The sequence below is a fragment of the Mus musculus genome, chromosome 5 (assembly GCF_000001635.26).
Source record: "Mus musculus strain C57BL/6J chromosome 5, GRCm38.p6 C57BL/6J".
Taxonomy (NCBI): Eukaryota; Metazoa; Chordata; class Mammalia; order Rodentia; family Muridae; genus Mus; species Mus musculus.
In genome coordinates this window covers 39,797,658-39,813,793 of record NC_000071.6, presented here as the reverse complement: position 1 = coordinate 39,813,793, position 16,136 = coordinate 39,797,658, and the positions used below count along the sequence as shown (strand labels likewise).

General features: G+C 40.7%; 1 pseudogene; it reads right to left on the bottom strand.

Moving 5' to 3' along the window:
• Positions 14,225–15,668, bottom strand: Gm7816 (predicted pseudogene 7816; annotated as a pseudogene).

Below are 16,136 nucleotides of genomic sequence, written 5' to 3'. Positions count from 1 at the left end.
ACCTTTGATGAGTATGAAGTGTTCCTCCTTGTCTTTTTTGATAACTTTGGGTTGGAAGTCGATTTTATCCGATATTAGAATGGCTACTCCACCTTGTTTTTTCAGACCATTTGCTTGGAAAATTGTTTTCCAGCCTTTCACTCTGAGGTAGTGTCTGTCTTTTTCCCTGAGATGGGTTTCCTGTAAGCAGCAAAATGTTGGGTCCTGTTTGTGTAGCCAGTCTGTTAGTCTATGTCTTTTTATTGGGGAATTGAGTCCATTGATATTAAGAGATATTAAGGAAAAGTAATTGTTGCTTCCTTTTATTTTTGTTGTTAGAGTTGGCATTCTCTTCTTGTGGCTGTCTTCTTTTTGGTTTGTTGAGGGATTACTTTCTTGCTTGTTCTAGGGCCTGATTTCCATCCTTGTATTGCTTCTTTTCTGTTATTATCCTTTTAAGGGCTGGATTTGTGGAAAGATATTGTGTGAATTTGGTTTTGTCGTGGAATACTTTGGTTTCTCCATCTATGGTAATTGAGAGTTTGGCCGGGTATAGTAGCCTGGGCTGGCATTTGTGTTCTCTTAGTGTCTGTATAACATCTGTCCAGGCTCTTCTGTCTTTCATAGTCTCTGGTGAAAAGTCTGGTGTAATTCTGATAGGCCTTCCTTTATATGTTACTTGACCTTTCTCCCTTACTGCTTTTAATATTCTATCTTTATTTAGTGCATTTGTTGTTCTGATTATTATGTGTCGGGAGGAATTTCTTTTCTGGTCCAGTCTATTTGGAGATCTGTAGGCTTCTTGTATGATCATGGGCATCTCTTTCTTTATGTTTGGGAAGTTTTCTTCTATTATTTTGTTGAAGATATTAGCTGGCCCTTTAAGTTGAAAATCTTCATTCTCGTCAATTCCTATTATCCGTAGGTTTGGTCTTCTCATTGTGTCCTGGATTTCCTGGATGTTTTGAGTTAGGATCCTTTTGCATTTTGTATTTTATTTGAGTGTTGTGTCGATGTTCTCTATGGAATCTTCTGCACCTGAGATTCTCTCTTCCATTTCTTGTATTCTGTTGCTGATGCTCGCATCTATGATTCCAGATCTCTTTCCTAGGGTTTCTATCTCCAGCATTGCCTCACTTTGGGTTTTCTTTATTGTGTCTACTTCCCTTTTTAGTTCTAGTATGGTTTTGTTCATTTCCATTACCTGTTTGGATGTGTTTTCCTGTTTTTCTTTAAGGACTTCTACCTGTTTGGCTGTGTTTTCCTGCTTTTCTTTAAGGACTTGTAACTCTTTAGCAGTGCTCTCCTGTAATTCTTTAAGTGACTTATGAAAGTCCTTCTTGATGTCCTCTATCATCATCATGAGAAATGTTTTTAAATCTGGGTCTAGATTTTCGGTTGTGTTGGGGTGCCCAGGACTAGGTGGGGTGGGAGTGCTGCGTTCTGATGATGGTGAGTGGTCTTGATTTCTGTTAGTAGGATTCTTACGTTTGCCCTTCGCCATCTGGTAATCTCTGAAGCTAGCTGTTATAGTTGTCTCTGTTAAGAGCTTGTTCTTCAGGTGACTCTGTTAGCCTCTCTAAGCAGACCTGGGAGGGTAGCACTCTCCTTAGTTTCAGTGGGCAGAGTATTCTCTGCAGGCAAGCTCTCTTCTTGCAGGGAAGGTACCCAGATATCTGGTGTTCGAACCGGACTCCTGGCAGAAGTTGTGTTCCACTCACTAGAGGTCTTAGGATCCCGTGTGGAATCCTGTGTGGGCCCTTGCGGGTGTCAGGCGACTCTGCTGGCAAGGTAGCCCGGGGCTCGAGTGGAGCAGAAGGGGCTTGTGCCCCAGGTCAGGTCGTCTGCTTCCCTATGTACCGCAGTCTCAGGTTCCGCGCGATTGGATTGGGGCAGGCGCTGTGTTCCACTTACCAGAGGTCTAGGATCCCGTGGGGAATCCTGTGTGGGCCCTTGCGGGTGTCGGGCGTCTCCGCTGGCAAGGTAGCCCGGGGCTCGAGTCTTTGCTGGCCCTTTAAGTTGAAAATCTTCATTCTCATCTATTCCTATTATCCGTAGGTTTGGTCTTCTCATTTTGTCCTGGATTTCCTGAATGTTTTGAGTTAGGATCTTTTTGCATTTTGCATTTTCCTTGATTTTTTTTGCCTATGTTCTCTATGGAATCTTCTGCACCTGAGAATCTCTCTTTCATCTCCTGTATTCTGTTGCTGATGCTGGAATCTAGGGTTCCAAATTTTTTTCCTAGGGTTTCTATCTCCAGCGTTGCCTCACTTTGGGTTTTGTTTATTGTGTCTACTTCCCTTTTTAGGTCTAGTATTGTTTTGTTCATTTCCATCACTTGTTTGGATGTGTTTTCCTGTTTTTCTTTAAGGACTTCTTCCTGTTTGGTTGTGTTTTCCTGTTTTTGTTTGTTTGTTTTTTAAGGACTTGTAACTCTTTAGCAGTGTTTTCCTGTATTAATTTAAGTGAGTTATTAAAGTCCTTCTTGATGTCCTCTACCATCATCATGAGATATGCTTTTAAATCCGGGTCTAGCTTTTTGGGTGTGTTGGGGTGCCCAGTACTGGGCAAGATGGTAGTGCTGCTTTCTGATTATGGTGAGTGGTCTTGGTTTCTGTTAGTAAGATTCTTCCCTTTGCCTTTTGCCATCTGGTAATCTCTGGAGTTAGTTTTTATAGTTGTCTCTGGTTAGAGCTTGTTCCTCTCTTGATTCTATTAGCCTGTATCAGCAGACCTGGGAGACTAGCTCTTTTCTCTGAGTTTCAGTGGTCAGAGCACTCTCTGCAGGGTAGCTCTCCTCTTACAGGGAAGGTGCACAGATATGTGGTGTTTGGACCTGCCTCCTGGCAGAAGATGGGGGCCCCGAAACAGGACCTGTCCCAGAAGGTGTGCCGCTTCAGCCTGTCACAGAAGCTGTTAGCTTCTGTAGTCCACACTCTTACCTGCGCAGACTAGTCTCAGAGGGATCCAGGAACCAAGATGGCTCCCTCAGGTGCTCCAGCAAAGCCCTCCAGGGCAGGGCGGATATGTCTCCTCTGGTAGGGAAGGTGCCCGGATGTCTGGAGCCCGAAACGGGGTCTGCCTCAGATGCTGTCCTCTAGGGACCTTGGGGGTGCCCACCGACTCTGCACCCAGGTGACCTGGTGCTGGTGCCGACCAGAAGTGATTTGGACCCTGGTCAGGCTGGGTTTTCTGCTTCCCTAGTGCTGTCTCAGGTCCTGCGTGATTTGATTGGAACAGAAGTTGTGTTCCACTCAGTGGTGGTCCTGAGATCATGGGGAGAGTCCTCTAGGGAACCTTGGGGGTGTCCACTGACTCTGTGCCCAAGGTGACCCGGTGCTGGCGCCGACCGGAAGAGACTTGTGACCTGGGAAAACAAAGGTTTTCACAGACCAGATACAGTAGTCTCTATCCTAACCTTCCCTCCATTGCTCCTTCCCTCCCTCCTTCTCACTCTCCCAGTCCACCCCCTTACCCCTGCTTCTCTGTCCTATTTTCTGTAATTTTTTTGATGTTCTAGTTTTCTTACCATGTATGTACACAGATGTTTCAAATATGGAGTACTTATCACCATTGATTCAGTATGTATTACCAAGAGTATTGTCTATACTCAGGGAATTCAATGAATGAATGTGTAACTACCTAAGGGCTGGACCCTGAAGAGACAACTGCAAAGGACACATGTATAGCTTCATTCAATCAGCTAATAGAATGAAGGATGATGCTTACATAGTATAGACTGTGTCCAGGTGTCCTGTCACCATCTGTTGTCCCCGATACCTGTGGAGCCCAAACATTAAGCTATAAAAGAATTTGATAAGTGTTTGTGGATATCTAAAGGTTTTGAGCAGATGTATTGCCACACACTCTCTATGCAGCCATTGTCAAGATCTTCTGGAAAAGGATGTTAGTCCAAGGTAGGTGGTGCAAAATATGAAAATTGCAAGAAAAAGAAAGACTAAATTCAAGACTTTCCAATTGAAACACCCTTTATTAAATACCAACCAGAAAGATGAACACTCGTCAGGTCCATACCTGGAATTCTGATAGGGTTAGCACTGAATTAGGTCATTCAAGTGCCTATAATGGCCAGACCCATATGACTACATACTTTCTGCCTTTAACCGATTGGAGGCAGACAGCTCGATGTACTTCCTGTCTACCTATGTTCCACCTAGGTGTGATCAAGAACATCCTTGTGTATGACTTGCAATGTTACATGAACAAAATCCCCTAGCATTCCAGGAAGTGATTTGCCCTTAGGCAAATGGAGCTCAGAGGTTGGCTTTGGCTCTTATAGTGGGGGTTTTCACACCTTTTTCTCAGCAATTTGGCACAAAGGTAGTACAGACAGGAGAAACAAACTTTAAATTAATTCCTTCTACATATGCCACCTTTGTAATCAAGAATTACCATGGCTCATACTATTTTCAAGAAAGTTTGTATTTGCTAGACAAAGGAATAATAAAAGAACACTTTTAAAAAATGATTATTCTGAAAATTTAAAGTCATGTTTAAATTCCTTGGGTTAAATGCTGGTATACTTCACAAGCACGTTTAATAAAAAACGTCAAAGATAAGAAAACCATGTTGAATTTAACTCAAATAGTGGCATCTTAAGGAGTCTGGGACTTTTTTTTATTGTCCTTTTGGTTGTAATATATGAGTTTGGAGTGTGTACACTTGACATAGAATTATCAGAAATATTGAGAGATAAATCATTAGGGGAAAGATGAAGCCTGTTGGGTGACAATTCATCATAAATATCTCTGATTGTTGTAAGTGTGGACTTGAATTCAGAAGATAACAGCTAACTGTTCCAAGTCATTGTGTTCTGAAAAAAAAAAACTTGTGGAGAGAGACAAGTAGTTATGAACAGAGGAGATCACTTGTTAAGATATTGAAGGAGAGAGAGAGAGAGAGAGAGAGAGAGAGAGAGAGAGAGAGAGAGAGAGAGAAACTACCTTTAAACTTGGAAGTGGTCCAGACCTGGAAAGGATCTAATGGTCTTCTTCAAGTAGATTTGGCTCTGGAGATGAGATGTGATTTGACAGGTTTCTGTGGGATATTTAAACATTAAGATTTTTCTGTATATGCTGTTTTGATTCATGTAACCTGACTTGGTGGGTCTGTCTCTAGTCTTCTACTGTCATGGGTTCCTTTATTATAATAATCTTGGAGTCTGGAATCTTTCGCTTGACTCCATTCTCCAATCTAGAAAATTCTTTACATATTCTGTGCAAAAGCATGAACAACCTTTTTGCTTCCCAAGAAGTCACTTCAAATATTTTTTTCTGGAATATTTTAATTTACTACTGAAGGCAAAAAAAAAAAATATATATATATATATAAAATAAAAATTTTTTAAAAAGTTTGCCTTATCTAGAAGGAGAGGTGAAGATCCATCGTTGCCCCTTCTAGGGATCTGGAGCTGGAAGCTTTGTAACTTTAATGCCAGCCTGTGCAATTTGTTGGAATCTTTTCTAAAGATAAAAGTAAAGAAAGTGCTAAGAGATCTCAGGTAAACAGTGCTTGCTTGGCACTTGCAAGATGATGGAATCAATACCTGGAATTATAGGGTTAAATAAATAAGCAAACAGTAATTAAAGAGATGCACTAAACACTGAGCCTAAAGTATCATGACATACAAGAGTTTGGAGTCAGGAAGATGCTGATGTAGATAATAGTTTGGTCACATATTGCTATGGCAGTGACCCCATGAGCCAAAGGGTAGGGACACAGGTGATTGAAATATAACATGTATTTATGATTGAAGGAAAACCAAGCCATCAGTCACCAGTGGCCTTTCCATCTTTTCATGCACAAGCTGTGCTTTGTTGATTATGGCAATTTGAGTATCTGGAACATAATAGGTACTGGGTAAATGTTTGTGTGATTACTATAATAACATATGCAAAATGCTCAGAGAAGAGTTGATGTTTGCTCCGTGAATGCCATTGTTAATGTTGTTATTCTCATTAAAATGAGTAAAAACAAAACAACAAAAACAAAAGTATCTTTAACATCCCAGGATAGGGACTCTCCCTTTTCTCATTGTCAACACCATTCAGCATCACTAAGTTTTGCTCCTTAGACAGGAGTAGAATGGAATTCAAGGTCAAGGTGTAAAATGTGAGCCTGTCTATCAACAACAGTAAAAGATAAGAGATGGGGAAGAAGTTGCTGTTCTAGGTTGTGGGAGGTCTGAACCCAGAATGAAGAAGGCCTACCCAGGATTTGAGTGTATTGCGTCCCTTCAGTAGTGCTAATGTATAAGTCACAGCTAACAGGCAGACTTCCATGCAATGAGCAGGTTCAATGAGACAAAAACAACTTTCTTAACAACAGCAACAAAAAAAGTAAGAAATTTTTTTTAAAAGATGGAAACTGAGCCTGACTAGCAAAATGAACCAACTGAGAACCTTCAGAAGTCCAGAAGCCCTGGAGTCCTAAAATATCTACCCAGGCATTGCTCTCTCTCTCATTCTCTCTCTCTCTCTCTCTCTCTCTCTCTCTCTCTCTCTCTCTATCTCTCTCTCTCTCTCTCTCTCTTTACTTTTTTCACTGTCCAAATCCAATCATATTTTCCATCATTAAGTTTCCCAGGGCTAGATGATCTCCTCTGTCACAATTAATGCCACTGAACATGGTTGAGCTTATGCTCATTTGCAATGCAGAACTCATCAGTCAGAATCCATGAGTTTGAATTATACAGAAAGACCAAACAAGAAAAAGAGCCCAAGCCATAGTGTGGCAAAATAAGTCCTTCCAGGCCTTCTAATGTGTTATCTGGTAAATGTTGATCAAACTTCCTATCACTCCCAGTCCGTTCTTGTTTGTTAAATTGTCAAAGAGAGGTTTGTTGAATTAAAGGACTCTGAGTTCCTTGGAATTTACTCCCTGCACTATGAGCAGGCTGAAATAGGCATACTACGGAAATAATTACAGGAGAATGAGGTCAGAGTATACCACTGAGCCATGCAGTCACGAGATAATGGCTGTGAAGCAAGCAATTCTTAGGAATCCTTGATTCTCGTGAACTATGTTACAACCATGGAGATCAGTCCCAGATCCTGTTGTAGTGTTGCTTAAACCTTCTCATGGATGGAAAGCAAATTCTAAGGGGGGAAGGGGCAAGAAACACTTGGAAATGAAGCCAGATGGTAGATCATAGTTTTCAGTACACCAAAGAGCTTCTCTAGAGTGGCCCCCTCTCCTACTAACCACTCTCATATGTATTCCTCATTGCATGTGGGTCAACTCTGCTTTATCGAGATGCAGGGTTGGGCAATGATGGGAAAGCAGGGTATAGAGTCAGGCAGGAAATCTGCCTTGGTTGAACTGATATGGGGAAAAGCTCTTTTGAGTACTCAGCTGAAGAATGAAAGGCTACATAGCTAGAAGCCCTGTTCCTGAAGACCTTTTATGAGTCAGTTCTCTCTCAGCTTAAGATCCCCCCCCCAAAAAAACATTTCCAAATAAGAAGCAGAGTGACCAGAATGCCTGGGCCAGGAATGATGCAGGAGCCTCTCAGGATAAAAGAGCGGGGTCCAGAAATGACAAGATGGGAGAGTGCAACAAATAGAGAAAGTAAGAGAGGTGGTGTGGGCGAAGTGGGGAGCAAGATAGACAGAGAGGCCTCCAGCGTGAATGGTAGCCCAAGGGAGAAAGTACTTGCTGAGAATTTCAAGGAAGTCTAAAATCTGTCATGTGATACTAAGGAGACGTTGGAAAGCTTTGAAATGCTAGGGGGCAGACAAGTCGAGTGGTGTGGAAATTTGTTCAAGTTGTGTTAGAGTTGATAAATGCTAGGCCTAAAGAATACCAACAGCCAAAGTAGTATCAGCTTTGAAGTTTGTTGAACTAAAAGTATGCATGCACAAATATAGAAAATTGGATAGAATTGAGATATCAGGAAGGCGGTTTGTGTAAGGGGTGTACATGCACATCAGATGCCTGTGCCCATGCAGGCCACAACACAACTTCAGGTGCTGCCCACCTTTAATTTTGAGGCAGGCTTTTCTCCTTGAGGCCTGATGATGGCTCAATAGATTACAGTGACTGTACGAGGAGGTTTAGATCCACCTGTGCCTGCCTCCCCAGTGCTGGGGTTAATGTTATGTATCATCATGCTATAGCTTCTGGAGATGAAACTCAGGTTTTCATGCCTGCTGTATAAGCACTTTGCCTATGAGACTATCATCCCACACCTCAAGGAAAAGAATGTATCTGGGTGAATTTTGATGGGTGCATTATTTGCTATATCATGCCCATTTTAAAGGCTCTTCCAGTACCTCACCAGGCAGAGTAACATCACTGCTCTATCTCATGACATCTCTACAGTTAGTTCAAGTAAATGGGTGGGTTTCATTGGCAATTCCATTGGGGTTCCTTTTCTCTTCACTTACATGCTGTGTTCAGCATCCATGGTGATTCACTTTGGTGAAAAGTGAAATGTAGATGCAGCGGCAGGATTTAGCACTTACAAAGAGATTCCCATTGCCATAGGACTTTTAAAAGTTTAGACCTCCAGAGACACATCATGCTATCAGAAAACCTACTTCAATCCTTTTCTTTAATGGGCCAGAAAATTGCTTTATAAATGTTAAGGTATTAAAATAGAATAAGAAAATATAAAACAGCACAAACAAAATTCTCTTTAGCAATATCTAACATCTGTCTCTGAAATGAGAGATACTGATGACATAAAATAACCAAAAAGGCACATGCTGGCTGGCCTCTAGGGAGGCACTTGGTAAACTTCATGATGACAGGGACAGAGTTAGTATCTTTTCAAGACAACAAATGGAGACACACTGAAGAATTAGATTGACTAGCAGGCAAGGCTATTCCTGCTTAATGTTCTGAGAGTCTGTCAGTGGGGTGTTATTTTCTTGAGGGATCTTCATGGCAGAGCACTTCCTCATTCGAAGTCACATCGACGCTCACTCATCTGAATGAATTAGCAGTCCTGTTTCTGTGAACCCACCTGGCACACACGCCAAATTGTGGTCAGGCCTGCATAGTGCTTTCATTGAAATTGCATAGAAAGAGTATCACTGGAGCAGCCCCTGTCAAGTCTCTAGTAAATGGCTATCATTCCTTGTTCTTTGTCCTCATCTTCATCACAACCTCAAATGCACCTGCCGTGCTCAGGAAAGAACTTCATTTTGGTGAGGACAGATGTCCAGTGTGTGTTCCCAGTTCTGCAAGCCATCATTAAGAGGAGATTCTGATAAAAGGGTACAAACAAAGGCTAATGGGCATCTATGTAAACTTCATTTATTAGGCAAATAATGCCAGTATGAAAGCCCCTCCCCCAATCATTTAAGACATCCACTTTTATATAGCAAATGTGGTATATTCCAGACCCAAGCCCTCAAACTACTTAGGTACCAGTGACTTGCAGTCTACCCTGTGGCCATCCAGAAACTATCCCTCTCTGGGGATCATATTTTATCTCTAGGGATAAATTCTATCTTCCTTTTGATGGAACAGCAACGTGTATATTTGCACAGACTAGAGGTTTGTACAGGACACTGGGAAAAAAATAAAAGGAAGACAGCATCCATCACTTAAATAATTAACCAGAAGCTAACATTTCTTTCCAAACAAAACATGGCCTTTTGGTGTCAGGCCAACACCACCCCCAGTGGGATGGTCGCAATGAACTTGTAAGCACAAATAAGGCAAACAGACTGGACATGAGTCCTCTGTTGAATTATCCCATATTGACCCAGGAACATTCAGACTATAAAATATGCAGAAGATGCAAGGTTGAATCAAAGTGCACTCTGTAATGCGCACCACACCAACTGAACAGTAAAATGTGATTTAATTTACTATATAATTTGCTTGTTCAACAAAGCTGAAAGATAACTCACTTAGTGCCACTTTGCTTCTAAGTAAGCCGGTAACTGGTGCTATCCTTCCAGTGAATAGTTCTGTTGTTGATGCCAGAGAAAGCTGTTTCAGTGGAAAATACACAAAATTAGGGGTCTGCTGCTGTAGTACTTACAGCGCACCCCTTTTGTCCTCATCAAGTTTATTTCTGCATGGAGGCAATTATAGCTCTTTGTTTTCCTAACTCGATGAAGTCACTGTGTCTTGCTTGGTGGCACACAGCTAGGGAAAAATGCATTCAGCCAAATTTAGAAGCATTTGGAACTCACGAGTTGTGAATTGTGAACCAAACTTGAATCTTTTAAAAGCTCATCTGTTCTGCAGTGCATGCCAGCTCTGCTTACAGCTTCACAGCCTGGGCCTTCCCCTCAGGACCAAAGCCAAGGGTCCTGACATCCCTCACACTTCTCCCCATCATCACTCAGGGGTGTTATCTGATAACAGATTCATAGATGCAACAAGGCAAGTGTATCACAGGCCCTGGCACCAGCACACTGGGAGGAGACACTCTTCAAAAGTGGACTCTGGGTTTTACTACCCCAACCTTTTACAATTTTCTAAATGTCTCTTCAATCTCTCTTGTCATTTTCTGATCATATTATTATATAGATCTGATCTAACCTGTATCAACCAGAACCTGAAAATCAGTTTCTCCTCCATACTTCTCTCTTGATAGAAGTTTGTCATGTATATTCTCTTTTAAGATTAAATGTGTGTGTGTGTGTGTGTGTGTGTGTGTGTGTGTGTGTGTGTGTGTGTGAGAGAGAGAGAGAGAGAGAGAGAGAGAGAGAGAGAGAGAGAGAGAGAGATATTTGAAGAGAATTTGAAGAGACTATACAAGCAGAGACCAGATTTGTAGGTCTTGGCTCCCTCCTTTCAGTCCTGGAGATGAAGCTCAGGTGATTTTATCCCTGAAGCCAGCAGTTCTCAATCTCTGAGTCATGAACCCCTTTGGGTCTGCATATCAGACACCTGTATATCAGATATTTATGTTACAATTCATAATAGTCGGAAAATTACAATTATGATGTAGCAATGAAATAATTCTAGGGTTGGGGGTTGCTATAACATGAGGAACTGTATTGGGAAGCTTGAGAATTTCTGTTTATGCCATCTTGAAAGCTTATATCACACATTTTCCATCATATTGTCTTTGTGAAACCTCTGGTTGCACATCTCACGCTCCTGTTTCAGTAAAATTCCAAGCTCTGTTACTTATATCTATATTGTCACTTTTACTCATGAGTGTTTCCTGGGCAGCTCCTAGGTACCAGGAACTTGATGTTCTCCACGAGGTAGGAAGCCTTGAGTAAAGCCAGGAACCACAGTCATCCTAGGCTTTGTGTAAGTCAGTTGCACATTTAAAAACTGATGATTATCTCAGAGGAAGAACCTGCAATGGGGACAGCAAATTCCAATAAAAGCTATGCAAATCATATACTCAGGCAATGTCACTGTTCACAAGGAAAGCCTTCCAGGGAACGAGAAGAGGCAGGGAAGGCTTGTCTCAACAAACGAAATAGCTTGTGCAAAGGCATGAACAAAAGAGAGAGAGAAACCAATTCATGGACTCTATTGCTGAGTGTGTCAGCATGAGCCCGTAGGTGTCAAAAAAGCACAATGTGGTTCTGATGATAAAGTCCTACAGGAAGCACAGAAGCAAAGAAAACAGCAGGTGCCAGTTCATGAAGAACTCAGCTCAGAGTCTTAATGAGTTTGGATTCTTTCATGAAAACAAGTAGTTGGGATTTACATTATTGTATTGTGTATGTGCTTATTTATTTATTTATTTATTTATTTAATATGTAGGTGCAGATGCCACAGTGTAAGGGTAGAGGTTTAAAGACAACTTTTAGAAATCAGTTCCACCATTTGAGATCTGGAGATTAAATTCAGGTTATCAGACTTGACAGTAGGTGTATTTATTGCTAAGCCCTCTTACATGTCTACAACTAACCATGCTATCCAATGATTAATAATCAGTTAATAATTGAAAATATATTTTTCATATAATATATTTTGGTTGTTTTTTCTTATTCCTACTCCTCCCAGGTCCTTGCCTTACATGCCATTTTATCTCTTACTAGAATACAAATAGACAATTAAAAAATAAGATAAAATATAAGGAAACCAACCTGAAAAGAACCAAACAAACACATAGAAGAAAAATAGCCAAAGAAAAGTACAAGAAACACATCTAGCTGCAGAGGCACGCACATTCAAACAAAGGAATCCCATAAAAACAAACGCCTGGAAAACAATATATACACAAAGGACCTGTAAAGTTTGGGAGTGTAAAGAAGTTCCAAAAGATGTTCTTGAGTTCGTTTTGTGTTGATCATCTACTGTTGAGCATGGGGATTGGTCTTAAGAGTAGTTTGTCCTATTTATATCACTAGTACAGTTACAGCTTCTTGCTGGATGGAAAGAGAAGAATCACCAGTGAGACTCCATTGGAAAAACTAACTTCCGTTTTCAAATACATTTCAGTTGAAAACAGCTTTTGGATTATGATTGCAGGCATGTGCTCACTTCTCCTTTCATGTGTAGGACCCCATCAGGTCAAAAAATTTGCAGGTATTGTGCATATTGCCACAGTCTCTGTGAGTTAATAGGTGCAGTGGTCCTTCTATGTTTGGAAGGCTTTGCTTCCTTGGTATCATCCAATTCATCTGATTCTTACTATCTTTATGCCTCCTCTTTCAGAGAGTTCCATGAAAAGAGGAATTTAATGGAGACATCTCATTTGGGATTGACTGTTCAAAGTTCTCTCACTTTTTGTACTTTTTCCAGCTGTGGATCACTGTTTTTTTCCCCACATTTTGCAGGAAGAAGCTTATCTGATGATGGATGCAGAAGATCCTTGTCTATGAACATAGCATTCTGTTGTTAGGAGTCACCTTTTGCTCTGTGCCTTTAGCAGAACTATACTATTTAGTTTTCTCCTAGGTTACTGGATCTAGTCTCAGGTTTCTGGCTATGTGAACTGTGTTGGGGATGCGTTCCATCTCATGGAGTGGTCTTAAATGCAGTCAGATAGTAGTTGGTTACTCTCACACGCTTTGTGCACTACTGTATTTTTCAGGCATGTCACCATTGTAGATAAAAAGGTTTGAAGCTAGATTTATGCTTACCTCCCATTTTGGTAACACACAGAATAACTTCAATATCCTGAACACTGGTCAGTATGAGTAAAGCCACTAGCTAGGCACCAGCTCAACTTCTTCATGTTCAGTGAGTTGTGTAGCTGTTGTCTTTAGAAATAAGGTTTGCCATCAATTCATAGATGGCAACCGATGGCCTTTGCAATTGCCTGAGTTATTTGGGGGGTTCTTTGCCTCAATTCAATTACATGTGATCTGTTCCTAGAACTGGGAGCTTCATTCGGTATTCAGAGATGTGAAATTGGGATTCTGATTCCTTTGTTATTTAGCAATTCCTTTTAGATTACCTTTATATATATGAACTTCTACTACATTAAGTTTCCATACAACCCCTCAAATGTCCCGCAAATGTTCTTCCCCATATTCCCTCTATCACCCACTTCAGCCCTCCCTCTCTCCATTTGGTACTCTAGTTCCAGTTCTACACAGCCATCCATAACTATTACCCCTTCTTATAAATGTTCAATTCTTTCACTCTAATCATTTACCCTATACCCAAGCTATCTGGTTATGTGGATTGTAATCTGCTTATTGAAGACTTAACAGCCACTTGCAAGTGAATACATACCACATCTGCCATTTTGAATCAAGATTTATCACTCAGGATTTTCTTCCTAGCTCCATCATTTTACTTGTGAATTCATTATTTCCTGTTTTAAACATAAGAGTATTATCCCATTGAATAGTTATAACCTATTTTCTATAGCCATTCAACTATTGAAGTACGTCATGAGATGTTTCTTGTTTCAAGGTTTTAGGAATAAACCAATAATGAACATTTTTAAAAGGGATACAGATCTAAACAGAGAATTCTCACAAAAGGAAACACACATGGTTGAAAAGTAACCAAAGAAATGGTCAGCATGCTTAATCATAAGAGAACTGCAAATCAACTCCTCTATAAGATTTCATTTTACACATGTTAGAATGACTAAGGTCAATAAAAATAAGTGACAAATCATAATAGCAACAATATACAGTAGGGATAACACTCATCCATTGGGTTTAGGAGTACAGACCTGTACAGCCACTATGAAAATCAGTGTGAAGTTTGCTGAGGAAGCTGAAAACCTTTCTATCTCAAGATCTAGCTATACCAATCTTGGACATATACCCAATGGTTGCTTCATCCCATACAGAGAAACATGCCCAATGATTAATTTTCTTTTTTTTTTTTTGAGCTTTTATATTTGTGTTTATTCTTCATTTAACTTTATTTTAAAAACACTACTATAGTTGAATATTAAAACAAAAACAATAGCCAAGTAGTGAGCTTATTATGATTACAGTCCTTTCCACATTCACTACTGCATACAGAATGTCAAAGAGTGACTGGCCCATTAAGAGGTCTGACACTAAACGCCACCTCTGGGGTGATGTTCATCATCCTCATACGCTTCTCCATTATAATGGCGCCGTCTTTCCTGATTTGGATCAAAGTCCACCAGTTCTACCTGATCAATTTCATCAGTCTCTTCTACTTCCTTCCTTTCAGGAAGGAGTTTTTCCAGCAAAGAGAGTTTATCAGGAGAGAGAAAGCCATTTTCAGGAAAGTTTACCTTAAACTCAATGATTAGACGTCCCTTTTCATATGGCCGACGATATATTGGCATACCTTCATTTAGCACACATTTTATATCCCCATGCTTGACAATCTGACCTGGATGAGAGGTGATGACTATGGTTCGGTTGTCAAGAGTAGATATTGGCTTTTGGAAGCCGCACAATGCTTCAACCAGCTGTATGTCCATACACATGAAAAGGTCTTCTCCTCGCATTGTAAAAACAGCATGGTCCTTCTGATCTAACACAATGATAATATCTCCTGGCTCCAGTCCTGGTTCTTGGTCTCCTTCACCGTGGAATGTTATCTTCTGACCATCTTTCATGCCTTTATCAATATGAACTTCTAAAATTTTCTTCTCTCGAACTATTTTTCTTCCATTGCAGCTTTTACATCTGTCTTTTGGACTGATGCGTTCTCCATGACCCTGGCACTCCATGCACACTGACTGAATTTGCTGAACCATTCCTGGTCCAATCTGATGAATCCTTATCTGCATACCTGTCCCCCGGCAGCTGGGACAGCACTCTACTGCTCCTTTCTTACCACCTCGGCCTTCACATTTGTCACAAATCACATTCTTTTGCCGAGCCAGTTTTCTTGTTGCACCATTATATAAGTCTTCTAAGGTCACTGAGAGCTGATGAACAACATTTTTACCTCTCCTTTCTCTTTGCATTCTTCCTCCTCCTCCAAAGAACATATCAAAGATATCCATGGGTGAGCCAAAACCACCACCTGCTCCGCCCTCTTTAATCGCCTGCTCCCCTCCTTTATCATATAGTTCCCTTTTTTTGGAATCAGCAAGAACTTCATAAGCTTGAGAAATCTGTTTAAACTTTTCTCCTTCATTTGGATTCTTATCAGGGTGGTACTTCAAGGCCAATTTTCTATATGCCTTTTTCAATTCTTCCTGGGTGGCATTGGGTTTTACCCCCAAAACATCGTAGTAAGTGGTTTCTTTCACCATATTTACAGCCGGTGAGCGGGCCGGCACCAGAGAGCTGAAAGGAGCGGAGCACAGCGCAGCTCAGCCACAGGCTGCTCCTCCACCACCCACCGAGCGTTCTGGAAAGTTCCCGATTAATTTTCTACTACAAAACACACACAGACTTTCTGCCTTTGTTTAGCCTTCAGAGTCTTCAGGGACCCACTCTCCACTTGTTTACAAAAACTATGTCTTTTTTTCCATGGGTAGACTTTATTTCTGATATAACGCACTTTCCCTGAACATATCACAGATCCCTATTTTTGGCCCATGAATATTTGTTCCCATAAGTGGTTTTCAACAACAGTTATGCCTATTCTCCTTTTTATTAATAGTGTAGGACCTCTCCATATTTTTTGTATTTTCTCATTACATACCGTGAATCTAGCCAGAATTAAGTGTAGGGAAAGAAAATACATTCCATCATTCAGTAAATATTTACTGAACACATGGGATAAAAATCGTCCTGAAGAGAGAAGAGATAGCTATGAATGAGATAGATGAGCACTCCACTCTCATAAAACACATTTGTCCTTTA